At 42.2% G+C, this 13,301-nt stretch overlaps 1 protein-coding gene across 3 annotated transcripts in view; it reads left to right on the plus strand.

The window, feature by feature from the left end:
• The first annotated feature begins 5,041 nt into the window (after window positions 1–5,041).
• The window catches only part of TBL1XR1 (TBL1X receptor 1), a 178,761-nt gene continuing 170,501 nt past the window's right edge, over window positions 5,042–13,301 (plus strand). Inside the window, exon 1 of one of the 3 annotated variants that reach the window (XM_045502925.1) lies at window positions 5,042–5,163. The gene's annotated coding sequence lies outside the window, so the exon portion shown is untranslated. Of the gene's footprint in view, window positions 5,164–5,834; window positions 5,955–13,301 lie in introns of those variants that run through there. The other 2 variants (XM_045502924.1, XM_045502922.1) reach the window with 2 other exon arrangements.

A 13,301-nucleotide genomic window follows, 5' to 3' on the forward strand; every position in this document is an offset into this window, starting at 1 on the left:
CCCCAACTAGGTGTCCTCTTTCCACTGTTGCACTGTTGCAGTTGATCTTCTGCACAGTAGTCTTTTTAAAACATCTAATGTGATGGCAGGAACTAGAAATGCATTCTTAGATCACTAGGTAGAAGATGTGTGTTGAGACAGCAGAGGTATCTGGGTCCTTGATATTTCATCAGCTCTGGAATGCTTACATTTGAATGGATACTGAAGAGAATAAAACGGTCATCTTGGTTAAGGCATTTTTATATTATCTTTGTTACAGAAGTCAAACTATAGCCTAATACAATGTTCTCTGAGCATCTGTCTGTCTTTCCAACCCCTACCTGACTCAAGACTGGCATGTAAATTCCATTAGAGTAGGGGCTGTGTTTAGCTCACTGTAAATAGCTTCTTGAACAGTGTCTGGCATACTAAACATTCAATAAGTGTTTGTTGAATGAATGAAAATAGCAAAACCATCAACATAATGCAGGGCCTTGTTTAGTGCTGCCCTGAGGAAGCTGGTCAGTATAAGTAAGTGATGGGTACAGCAATATGCTGTGTGTGTGGTTGGTTTTCTATTCTGACTGAATCACAAAGGCAGGATACAACCTGCTATTCCCATTATCTGAGAAGCATAAATACTTGTAAGATGGCTGTGTGTTGCTTTTGTAATTTAAATGAAAACTCCCAAGTAAAGTTCATTGTTGTAATGAAATCAGGTCACAGAGTCATGGAAAACTGTGACAAGGTTCACAGTGATGAGGAAAGGTCACAAGTCTCATGCTAAGCACAGATGGAGAGAAGAAGCTTGTATGCTGAGATCTTGAGATGTGTGGCTGAGATGTGCATCAGTTCGGATGGCAAAAGCTGATAGCTGGAAGAACCACAGACAAAGAATTGCACAAACTGAGTCAAAATGAAACAGAAACGTATCACAGGGTATCAGTAAGATGCTTGGGGGTAAATGCTGCAGACAGAAAGCCACTGAGTTCCCGGGTGAGTAAGAATATAAAGAGTTATAGTTACCAGGATAATATTTTTGGTATCAAATCTTTTTTATGCTATTGTGTTTTGATCACTTTAATTACACAGATCAACTAACGCAAACAATATATAAACATATATAGTAATGAGATACTGTAGACTTGGGATTAAACCACCTTAATTTAGAAATGTTCTATTTCCTGAGTGATGGAAGTTGCAAAGATTAGGCTATCTTGCCATACCACACCCCCTTGGGTGTGATATTACTGAAATAAAACAAGTCAAGATTTGTTTAGTCATTTTATAATATATATGTAACTTCTGGTAATAGTTACTGGTATGAGGTTTCTCTTTGTTGAATAATTAGCTAGAGAGTTCAAGGGAACTTTCTTAATAATTTGTCTCTTTGCTTTAAAATTTCTCAGTAACCATAATTTCTCCTTTCTAGAAACATACTAACATTTATATTCAAAGCACAAGGGACAGCTTTAAGATTAGGACAAAGCACTGAAAATTAGTAACAACAGTTACTTCTCTGTCTTGTGCCTAACTATTGCTTGAATTTTGGTGAGGCCTCTGGTCATGTGTACTAGCTATGTTGGAATGACTGGAGGGTGGGGTGACAATACATGTGACCTTTTTACAGTGGCTCACTTATCTGAATATTTCATGTTGAGGCCACACTATCATTTCAGATAGGTTCCAGGATGTATTTCAAAGGGATCAGAATATGGTCTCATAAAACTCCTTCCCTAGGGGAAATCAAGGCTTTTCCCATTTAGCACTTTTTTTTTTTTTTTTTTTTTTTGTCCAAAGGTACTTTAAGACTATGGCACAGGTCCCACCTTTGGTGAATTTTATCATGTTCAAATGAAGTAATTTATGCACAGAAATAAATACCTTGTAAACTACAAAAATGTAAACAAACATACGGATTATTGTGATAATAACTTCATTAGAAAAGGAGGCAGCTTGGTGTAGGGTATAAGAATTTCAGGCTGGGGGCGCCTGGGTGGCTCCGTTGGTCTCTTGGTTTCAGCTCAGGTTGTGATCTTGGCTCTGAGCTGAAGGGTGTGGGGTCTGTTTGGGATTCTTTTTCACTCGGCCCTCTCTCCCCCTCCCCCGTACTTGCACTACGCGCTCTCTTGCACACACTCTCTCTCAAAATAAATAAACAAACAAACAAAAAAAGAATTTCAGGTTGGGGTGGGTAGGGAGGCCTGGCTGGCTCAGTGGGAAGAACCCACGACTCTTGGCCTCCGGGTTGTGAGTTCAAACGCCATGTTGGGTGTAGAGATTACTTAAAAAAATAGATAAACTTTGGGGCGCCTAAGTGGCTCAGCTGTTTAAGCGTCAGACTTCCTGCTCAGGTAGCCATCAAATGCTTTGTGAGTTCAACCCTGCATCTGCAGTCAGCACAGAACCTGCCTCAAATCCTGTCCCCCTCTCTCTTTCTGCCCCTCCCTCGCTCACTCTTTCTCTCAAAAATACACATTAAAAAAAATTAAAAACACAGATAAACTTAAAAAAAAAAAAGAATTTCAGGCTGGAAGTCATGGACCCTATTATTACATTAAGAAGAAGGGTGGGCCCTTCCCTGGAGAGGGAAGGATAGAGGTCATTTTGAGGGAGGATAAACCCGAGGCTCCAGGTATGGAGATGACTATTAAAAATCAGCATAGTTGGGAGGTTTCATTCCCTGGAAGAGTGGTTTGATTTTATAATAACTGCTGCCTAGAGAAGATCCATGCATGGTGGCACAAAGTGAAACTTCAAAAACAAGCTAGGACTATACATTTGTTTCATTGGGTGGCTCAGATAAAGAACCCTAATTGTACTGGGTTTACTTACTGAAGAGAGGATTATGCTTAGTGAAATACATACGTCATTAATCAAAGCTTAAAAATATTAAAATAAAAAAGGAAGATACTATACTCTCATCACTTCTGAAATAGAGTCTTTGCCAAGGTGTCAGTACTGCAGAAAATAAACCTCAGCTTAGAATCTTCCTGAAATGCAAAGCGTGCTTTCTTTGTGCTGTTTCCCTGTACACTCAACACAGTGTTTTGGAAACCTTCAGTTATCTAAATTCCCATCAGGTGACATTGTTTAATCTAACATTCCCTCTTTCGTATACGAAAACAGCTCTAAGGACAAACCGCAGAGATGCTTTGAACTCTCTCTCTTCTGGTGGTTGGGAGGGAATTTCCAATCTCACTCTCTTTCCTTTGCCTTCCCAACCCCTCCCCCCTCCCCGCACCCCCTACCACAAGTAGGTGAGGAAAGGCTTCTGGCTGCTTTCCTCCAACCCACCCCCGCACTCCCTACCACAAGTAAGGGCTCACCAGGGGAAAGAACCTTTGACCTTGGTCAAGAAAAGTACCTGTCTAATCAGTGAGCTCATTAGGCCACCAGGAGTCCACATGTGTAAAAGTTACTTGGAATGAACTTTTTTTCTTTGGTGTGAAAATTTAGGTCTCTGTTATTGGGAAGAAAAAAAAGACTGCTTTAGAATAATACACCTATTTCAAATATTGTCATGAAAGCATAAAAACAGAACCCTTCTTAAAAAGGCTGCAGAAAATATGATTTTACTTTCAAGACAGCAATAACTGAAAAAAACAAAAAGGTTTCTTTCAGGTCAAATCTTAAAAAGGTCCTAGGCTTATACAAAGTCTAAGACCCCAACCCCTGCTTTCAGAGGGCCTTAGAAAGATTAACACATTTGTTTTAAAAGCTGGTGCCCCTCTTTTCAAAAAACAACCCGTTGCACTCCTCTCCTCGTATTGTCACATTATCACTCAAATAAGTTATACTTTATAAACTGCTTTGATGTGGTACACACATGCAAAAAGTATACAAAGTGGATAAACTTCTGTCAATGCTGCCGTAGAGGTATATATTTAGTAAACATTTAGTTACATTATTTTATTTTTGTGAAATGAGAACTGATCGACCAAACCTTTCAAACAGACCCACCAGACGATAAATACCACCATATGTTTGATTCACAGTACATTTGGGCATAAACACTTCAATTACAGCTTTGTGTTTAGTATCAAAAACCTTTTCTTGTGTGCGTGTGTTTTCTCTACAGATCCCGTGCTCTGGATTACATTTTGAAAATCGCTTATTACAGATAAAGCCCCTTTCCAGGTACGTTTCCGAGAAACATATGTATTTATGCACACAAAGGTGTGTGCAGATCTTTTCACAAACAAATGTCCATATGATGCCTGCGCGGCTCTCCCCTGCACATGCCCACCGCGTGGTGTGCCCAGCCGGCCACCCCGCGCAGCCGGGGTGCCCACGGGGACAAGCTGCCCCCGAACACGCGGTAGCCCCGCGGGGCCTCCCCAGGAAAGTTAACCGGCGTTTTCACACCGGCTGCGGCGCGAGCCTCCCCGCCCCCACCGGGCCTCGGGCTGCCGGGCCAACACCCAGGCCGCCCCGCACCCGGCAGCGTGCGGCGGTGGGGGCGGGGCGGCCAGTGCCCCGGCGGCGCCTCGCAGCGCCTGCGGGTCTTTATTTTTAAAAGACTGAGCCGCACTCGTACAGCCCCCAGCGCCGCCAGGGCGGGCGGGAGCGAGAGGAGCGAGGCCGGCGGAGGCCCCCCCGCCGCGCCGCCGCCGCCGCCGCCGCCTCCTCCCCCGCCCCCCCCCAGTCCGCGGCGCCCCTCCCCCGCCGGCCCCTCCCCCGCGCGCCCGCCCGGCGCAGGCCGCTCGGGTTTGTTTTGCTGCGCGGCCGCCGCCGCCGCGGGCCTCGCGAGCTCATTTGTGCCTGGCTGGTCCCCATTCCTCTCTCCCCAGTGTTGAGTGTCTGAGCCGTTGGCTGCTCCGAACCGTTTGGCTCTTTCCCTTAGTAACAGCTTTTACCTTCTGCCTCAATTCCTCTCCCCGCTCGCGCCCTTCCCCCGCGCGCCGCCTCCCCCCGCCGCCGGCCGCGTGCGCCCCCGCCCCTCCCCCCGCGGCGGGAGCACCTCCGCTCGCCACCTGGGGACCCGCGCCGCGCTCCCCGCCCCCGCCCGCCCGGCGCCCATCCCCCGCGCCCTCCGCTCGCCGGGGTTATAATTGCCTCTCACCCCCCGGAGGGGTTATTTTGGGGGTGGTTGGAGGCGGCGGCGGCGGCGGCGAGGAGGGGAATTTCCTTGTGCCTCCATTCCCGGGAGGGGGGAGCGGCGTCGGAGGCCACCGTTTCCAGGTAAGCGCTGGGGGCCGGACCCCGGGGTGGGGGCGGCCGCGGGCCGGGGCGGGGGGCGCGGGCGGAGGCGGCTGGGGGGCGCTGGGCCGCGGGGGGATGGGCACAAGTGGAACATGCATTTTTCAACTTGGCCCTTTGGCGAGCTGGGGTTTTGGTGGGGGAGGGGAAGGCAGGGAAGGCATTTAGGGTGCCCCATCCCCCCTTTTTCCTCTCAGGCTTCTTTGAAATGCTCACGTGCCTGCCCACCCCCTACCCTTTCCTGATCTCGGGGATCCTCACCCTTATTATGTTGTTGTCCCCGAAAATGCGCGCCTCGGCCTTCTCCCCCGCTTCCACCCTTCGTGCATTTACACCCCCTTTGTGTGTGTGTGTGTGTGTGTGTGTGTGTGTGTGTATGTGGGGGGAGGCTTTCAGGAAAGAATTTGCAGCAAATTGAATCAAGGAGCCATCATGAGGCCGACTCTTTTATAGCCTATTTTTAGCAGAGGAGAGGGATCTTTTCGGTGCACGTTATTCTGTTAGCAATGGAAATCTGCTCCCCTCCCCAGGCGCGTCCCCGGTGCAGGCGCGGCGACCCGGGTTGGCGTGCTGGGGGCTGCGGGCTGCTGTTGGGGCCGCGCGTCCCGGGCGGGGGCGCCGGAGGGGGAGGGGCGCGCGGCCGCGGGGCCGCACTCCCGGACGTGTTTATTTGTAACTTAGTGCCTTTTATCGTCTTAAGGAGGTATTTGCTAGAGCCTCTTTGAAGTTGGGTTCAGAAGTGTAGAATTGGCAAAGTTATTGCCAGCTTCCTGGTAAGTTTTGGGTGGCACAAAGTCACATTATTTTCTGACAGTGTAAAGGCCACGTTGTGAGGGTGGTTTCTCGGTAACTTCCTCTTTGCAACCGATGTCATTTTTTTTTTTTTTAAACAGAAGCCGACTTTTATTCAAGTGAAATTATTAATCTTAAATGGCAGCTCGAGGGAAACCATGCATGTGTTAACATGTTCAGTATTTTTGGAAGTTCCTAATTTGCCGAAAGAGGCATCACTTTGCAGTGGCAACCGAGATTAAATTTAGGTTGTGAAAATGGTGTTTCATGTAAAATTTCGGATGAAATGGCTCTTAAAGAATGCTCCTGTTACTAAGTTACCTCATAACATTCTCTAAAATAATTTGGTGATTACAAATGACAAGTGCTGAGACCTAGTTAAAAGCTAGATTTTCTCAGTGTCTGGAGTTTACTTAGAATCTTGGACTGTGCACCAAGGTGAAGAGTTTTAGTACGTATGTCATTTACAGTTGACTTAGGGAAGTTTACTGTTGGCTTCCTTGTTTTCCATACAAGAACCTTATGCTGATTTAAATAAGCTTGTTAGTAAAATGTGGTGGGTGAAATGATGGGTGATTTCTAGTCTGGATTGCCTGACCTCCCCTCCCCCCATGTAATTAAGTAATGGTTTTTCTCCTCCATTTTCCCCAAAGACTTCTTTATCACATTGCATAGTATAAGGCCCCTGTGGTGTTTTCATCTACTTACTAAACCAAATTATAAAAAATATAGTAATTACACATTGAAGATACAGTGAGTGACTTTTTGGCTTTCTCAGTGTAGTTCATTTTCATTTTTGTTAAATAAGATCTGTGCTACATTGGTGTTTGTTAGTAATCCTTATTTCCTGGGACTGTATGTTCTCACCATTTTAAGAAGTTTGTAGTCTAGGGAAATAGGGCAGCTTTGTCTCCATGAAAACAGTGTGTTTGTTGGGGTGTATCATGGGAGTTCATGGCAAGCAAGCTTGAGAAATCATCATTGAGGGTTCTAGAAATAGTTAGCATTTACCTGTGAAGGAAGGGTGGCAAAAAGAAAATATGCCTACGAGTGGTTAGGCGTGAGATGTGTGTTTATACTTTTTGCTCTGAAATTGTGGTTTTTCTGCCTGTTTGGAATATGATTTTTTTCCCCCTGTGTTGCTATAATGCATTGTGTGATCTATGTAACCACAACCATTAAATCCACAAATAACTACTTTTTTTTGCTATTTGAATAGTTAGAATAAGATCTATAAGGCAAAATGGTACACTGTATGGAGGATGAAAACCATATGTAAGTGGAAAAAGTTTCCCTTACTGTTACAGAACTTAATGGACTTGTTAATGACTTAAAAATTGTTGCAAAGCTCACCATCAGTTTATAAAATTCTTTTCTTGCGTATACCAACTTCAGTTATTAATTTGGGAGATGTGGTATATGTGGAGTGGCCCCTTGTGGAGGTTGTATTTTTGCATTGGTTGTCTCAAAGAAGTGCTAGACATTTTAATAACTTTTTACATGTGTCCATGAATTTTTTTGTTACTTGTGTTTTCAACATCTAACTAAGGTTTATCATGATTATCATGATACGTGCCTACCAGGAAAATAAGTAACTACTTCCTGAGAGCCTTTCAAGCTAATAAGCAGAAAGGGCAAAAGCTTAATATAAATATAGGGGTTACTGATAAAAAGAGATGTGACTAATGAACCTTTGTAATGACAACCTGTTGAATAAATACATCTGTTCCTACATAGCGATGATGTTTAAGTACAACCTTGTCAGCTGAGTAGCTGACACAGGAGTTCTAAGATTTACTCCAACAGTATTACTACAAAGAATTTCTGACTTAATGTATTTTGATGGAGTTAGTAGAAATAATTTGTTGGGTTTACTCAATTCCTGTGTCTTTTATATACGAATTGAGAGGAAGGGTGCCTGGGTGACTCAGTCAGCAACCGACTTCGACTCAGGTCATGATCTCACAGTTCACGGGTTCGAGCCCTGTGTCAGGCTCTGTTGCTGAATGCTTGCTCGGAGCCTGGAGCCTGCTTCGGATTCTGTGTCTCCTTCTCTTCTACACCTCCTACACTTGTGCTCTGTCTCACTCTGTCTCTCAAAAATAAATAAATGTAAAAAGAAAATTAGAAAAAAAAAAAGAATTGTAAAGAATGTGAGTGACAGTAAGTCAGGGGAGAGAGATGGCAGAAATATTGGCACTGTGGGACTGTATTTTTCTAGTATATGCGAATATGACTTATTTCACAAATAACATTTGTAGTTTGTCACTGAAATACAAAAAAAATCAGCTAACAGAGCCATTTATACATCCCCATAGTATAGAGGGGTTAGGACCCAGGGCTGTGTAGTAGTGAGTTAGTAAGAGTACGGTCCAGTTTGGAGACCATGATGGTGGTATCGCCTGTTCTATCACCAACAGAAACTTGAATTAAAAAAAAAAAAAAAAAAAAAAAAGCTGATGCTGGAGAGGTTTACTCTCCAACACCTGCAGGATTAGACTCTGTAAGAGTACAATTAATTGCCCTGTTATGAAGAGCCAGAGGAAAGAGACTTTGCTTGGGTTATGATCTAGGAAAGGTGTGAGGTTCTTTCTCTGTCATGTATACCTCAGGCTAATCTTATGAAGTGGGTAGTACTGGATCTGTGGATGATGAAACAGAGGTGCAGAGTTAATTCCCTTGTCCTAGGCCACAGAATGATCAAATGATGCATTAGGGTTCTAATGTAGGTCTAAGTCCTAGTCTGTGCTTGTTCTGGATGAGTGTAGCTGTGCCAGATTTTTCCAGCTGTTTTGTCAGATGTCCTTGGAAAAAATTAGCGTTTATAATTCTGTAGTTGGGCATCTCTATTAACTGGGTCAAGTAATTGCATGGATAAATGAAATTCATAGGAGTCCTACCTACATCATTGTCTTTAACTCTCTAGAACCATTTAATAAGATGCAATCCTCTTGCCAACTGCTCTGTTTCCTACCTTTAAGATGGACAGCGGTGAAGTAGCCTTTCCAAGTACTGCCAGTAGAAAAAAGAAAATATGGTTCCATGCCTAAAATTAAGAAGGAAAAGCAAGTAAGAGTATGTTTAACTATCCTCATCCTCAGAGTATGTATTCCTCAAAACTTGTGTAAGAATGTCACGTTAAGTCTTTTTGTGTAGCATAGTGTTCCATCGGGGGTCTTTGAGGCAAACTGCCTGGGTTCAAACTCCAGCTCCATTCCTTACTGCCTATGCAACCTTAAGGGGAGTGACTCCCTCTTTGTTTCCTCTTCTGCATGATGTGGACTGTCAGCTTCTAGAGTTGAAAAGATTGAGAGAATTGTATGTGTAAGGTGCTGAGAATAATACTTGACATACAAGTATCATGGAAATGTAAGCTGTTAAAGATGATGATGTTGGGTTTGGATTTGAAGTTTGCTTCTTTGTATTACATTTTATTCTTTATTTTAGTGGGGCCTGTCATAGAAAATATTTAGTAGTTTTATTTCCTGAGTTTCCTGGGTAAAATATTTGAAATAAACTTAATGTATTTGCTCTTGAAGTTGTGATTGAAGACTTAACCTTGAAGAATTAGATTTGATTTTAAAACTAGGAACAATATCAAGCATTGTATTGTATGGTGACAGTGCTAGTGCTGGGTCTTTCGCCTTTTTTTTTTTTTTTTTTTTTTTTTTTGAGAATGAGGGTGTGTGCCTGAGCACCCAAGTTAGGGAGGGGTAGAGAGAGGGAGGGAGAGAATCCTAAGCAGTCTCCACAGCCATCGACAAGGGGACTTGGGGCTCCATCTCATGACCCTGGTATCATGACCTGAGCTGAAATCAAGAGCTGGATGTTTGGGGTACGGAGGCACCCCCAGTGTTGGGTCTTTTGCCTGACTTTTATTGCTGTTCTTTTGTTACTTGGACTTTTTAAATGTCCCACCATTTGGAACATTTTCCAACTCTTTAAATAAAGGAATTTTGTTTTTCAGGGCTGGATCTGGCAAGTACCTAGGATCTCCTTTTTAGATTGGAGTGATGACTTTAAGTGGATCATTGTTTTCTGTAGCCTTGACCTTTCATCTGTGTTCTTGTTCCATATTTTCAGCTGCTGTCAAGACAGTTCTACTTGGAAGTTCTGTTGCTCTGATACATCTCTAAGCATTGTCTTATTTTCACTTCCCATTTTTACTATTAATTCAGCAGTGATGTTAACTACTAATAGAATTTATGGGTCAGGACCACACAGCTGCTTTGACAGGGACTTGGACAATCTGAGTGGCTGATACCTTGATTTTAACAGTGAGGAAGCCAAGGCTCAGTAGTAAGGGGCGCACAGAGGGGTTTAGGCCCCGTGTGTCTGATTCTAGGCCAGTGTTCTTAGCTAGCAGTCTATGTGTCTGATTCTAGGCCAATGTTCTTAGCTAGCAGTCTACTGCTTCACAGTGAATGAATGAAAGACTGAATGAATGGTTTTAGGTCTGGATTATTGCATTAATTTTCTAGTAGGTTGCTCTGAGCAGGCTTTCTTCTCCATTCTGTGTTCTGTAACTGCTTGGCAGTGTGATTTATTTAAAATACTGATTTCATCGTGTCAGTTCCTTTGCTGTGGAGAACCCATAATGGCTTCCCTTTGCCAACTGGATAGGGTTCATAAGCTTCAGTCTGGCTTTTTAAGGCTCTATTTTACCTATTCAGCTATAGTTCCCTCTCTTCTCCCAAACTGTGATTCTGGCCTGCCTATCAGATACTGCAGTTTTGACATACACGTTACTCTTCTGCTTTTCACTCATGCTTGTCCTTCCCTTTGTCTTTTTTATAGTCTAGTTTCAGTCCACCTTCCCTGAAGCTGTTTCTGGCTATCTCGACTCAGGATATTTCTTCACTGAGATACCATCGTGTTTAATGACTATCACAACCTCCATAATTATTATTTCATGGGTTTGTTTATCCTAGCCCCAACTACATGTTACATTTCTTGAAGGAAAGGGCCTTTTTTTTCTGGTATTAGCAGAATTTTTGATTTTTGTACCATACTATCTTCATATTACAACGGATTGTTTCTTTTTACAAGTGCCCATGGTAAAATAAGTGGTGATGGGTCCTATACCACTGTTGATGTGGCCGAAGCTTCTGTTGGACTTAGACCTTCAAGGTTGAGGTGTGCTGTAGCAGCACTTAACTGTTAATTTGAATTTTAATGCTACCAGTGTTGACAAGGAAGAGAAAAAAATCTTGGTCCTGGAATTGTAGCCATGATTTTGGTGAGGAACCTAGTCTAGTTGGGAATCCTGTCACCCTAAGTTGGCTTTATTTGGTTGTATTTGTGGCAGTTATAATGAAACTTAGGATTTTGTACTTTATTTTCTTAACCTCTCTGGCTTTTTTCATTATTTTCTCTGTAGTGTGCCTAAATAAGATTGTGTTTTTAGCATCTTGACCACATTGGAGTCTCATTTGAGTCATTACTGTGAGGGTATTAACATTCAGTGTAGAGTGTGTCTATTTTATGGTGTAGGTGGGTTCAGTCTACCAGAAGAAAGTTACCATAACCGTCTCTTCAGTAGGTTTTTATGGTAAGGCTGGGTGCCATATTAGTTCTTCACAACCTGGGTAATTTATTCTCAAGCAACTAATTTGGTATTATATCCTGTTGAATTTTTTAATATTTAAATATGAGGTTCTCAGCATGATTTTATTTGCATCAAACAAAATGAGCTGCTTGTCCCCCTGCTTTCTAAGAGCTTATACTTTTTTATTTTTTTAATTTCTTGAGAGAGAGACAGAGCACCAGTGGGGGAGGGGCAGAGAGAGAGGGAGGCACAGAACCCCAAGCAGGCTCCAGGCCCTGAGCTGTCAGCACAGAGCCCCACGCGGGGTTCAAACCACAAGATCGTGACCTGAGCTGAAGTTGACACTTAACTGACTGATCCATCCACGCGCCCCTGTAAGAGCTTATGTTAATTTAGAATTAATACAAACTGTATAGGTCGTGTTGAAAGACCAACAATTAAATTTCAGTAAATATACAAAGAGTATCCAGATTAAAGAATGTGAGATGAATACTTTGAATGAGAAAGAATAGGTAGTGAATGTTTAAACTGAGGAGTTTGCCATCTGTTTTCCTCTTAAGCAATTGTAAGTTTTTTTCAGGTGGTAGAACAGAGGAGAACATGGAAAGCAAGGGTCAGAGATGGTGCTTCCAGTCTCTTAATAGAATAATTCTTTTTCATATAAAATTGCACTCTGGACTCTCAAACATTTTTTTTTTTTTTAATGAGATGTTTAAAATTTTAAATACCTTAAAAGTAGTGAATAATTTTTACTTTTTAGGAACTAGATACCAGTGTACTTCTTGATATCTATTTTGTCCGAGTTCAAAGGTGGTAATTAGTCCTTTTCTTTCATTTTTTTTCATTGTGTCCTTTCCAGCACATTGTGTGATAGGACATTGTAATGAGATAGATAATCAGTTAAGTGGATGTTTGCTGCTTTGTTGTTACTGTTATCCACTTAAATGGTGTCTAGTATATTAATATGGATTCAGTATTAAGCAAACAAATTTTTATCATTTTTTGCAAAGCCATAGTTACAAGGGTAAATCATTTAGTTTTTAGAAAAGCAACTGAAGAGGTTCAAATGAAGTGTTATGTAAAGCTAGTTCATCCTTTCAAGCAATACTTGTATAGTCAATTCCTGTGTTAAAATTTGGAGATTCTGTCATTTATGTAATTTTTTTGAGGGAGATCTACATGGAAAATATGCTTAATGGCTAAAAATCTATAACCTTACATAGAATAATAGAAAGCATTTGGCATTAGCATAAGCAGACACCTCCAGAGAATTTATAATGATGGTATATTTTGCTAGTTACCTTCAACTGCTAGTAGAATACAGCTTATGGGTTAGTGAGAGGTGTTTTATGCTTTCCTCTTAATTTGAACAAGCTAATTGGGTAGAATGTATACTGATTTTGTTCCATTTCTATTTTTTGGCTATCAGATGTCATTAACTTTCAGTATAAGGCAATTGGGTCATCTGCTTTGGGTTTCTGAAATAAGGAAATGGAAATAGATAATGAATGAATTTCCTTGATGTCTTTTTTTCCCTGTGTAATTGTTCTTTTATGGAATAGAATTTATCATACATGTGTGAATTTTTAGATGCTATATGTAGCCTTAGTATAGTTCTTAGGCACCTTTTATACTTAAGTTTTCTCCCACTAAAGTAATGGGTTTTCTTTAAATCAGCATTCTCTGTTTTCTTTAGTAAACAGTGTATCTTTGTGAGATCCTAGACTGAGTTTAGGATTGCAGTCTGTGAACTGTGTCAGGGAAGTAGTTTTCCTATTCT

Source organism: Leopardus geoffroyi, chromosome C2, assembly GCF_018350155.1.
Source record: "Leopardus geoffroyi isolate Oge1 chromosome C2, O.geoffroyi_Oge1_pat1.0, whole genome shotgun sequence".
Taxonomy (NCBI): domain Eukaryota; kingdom Metazoa; phylum Chordata; class Mammalia; order Carnivora; family Felidae; genus Leopardus; species Leopardus geoffroyi.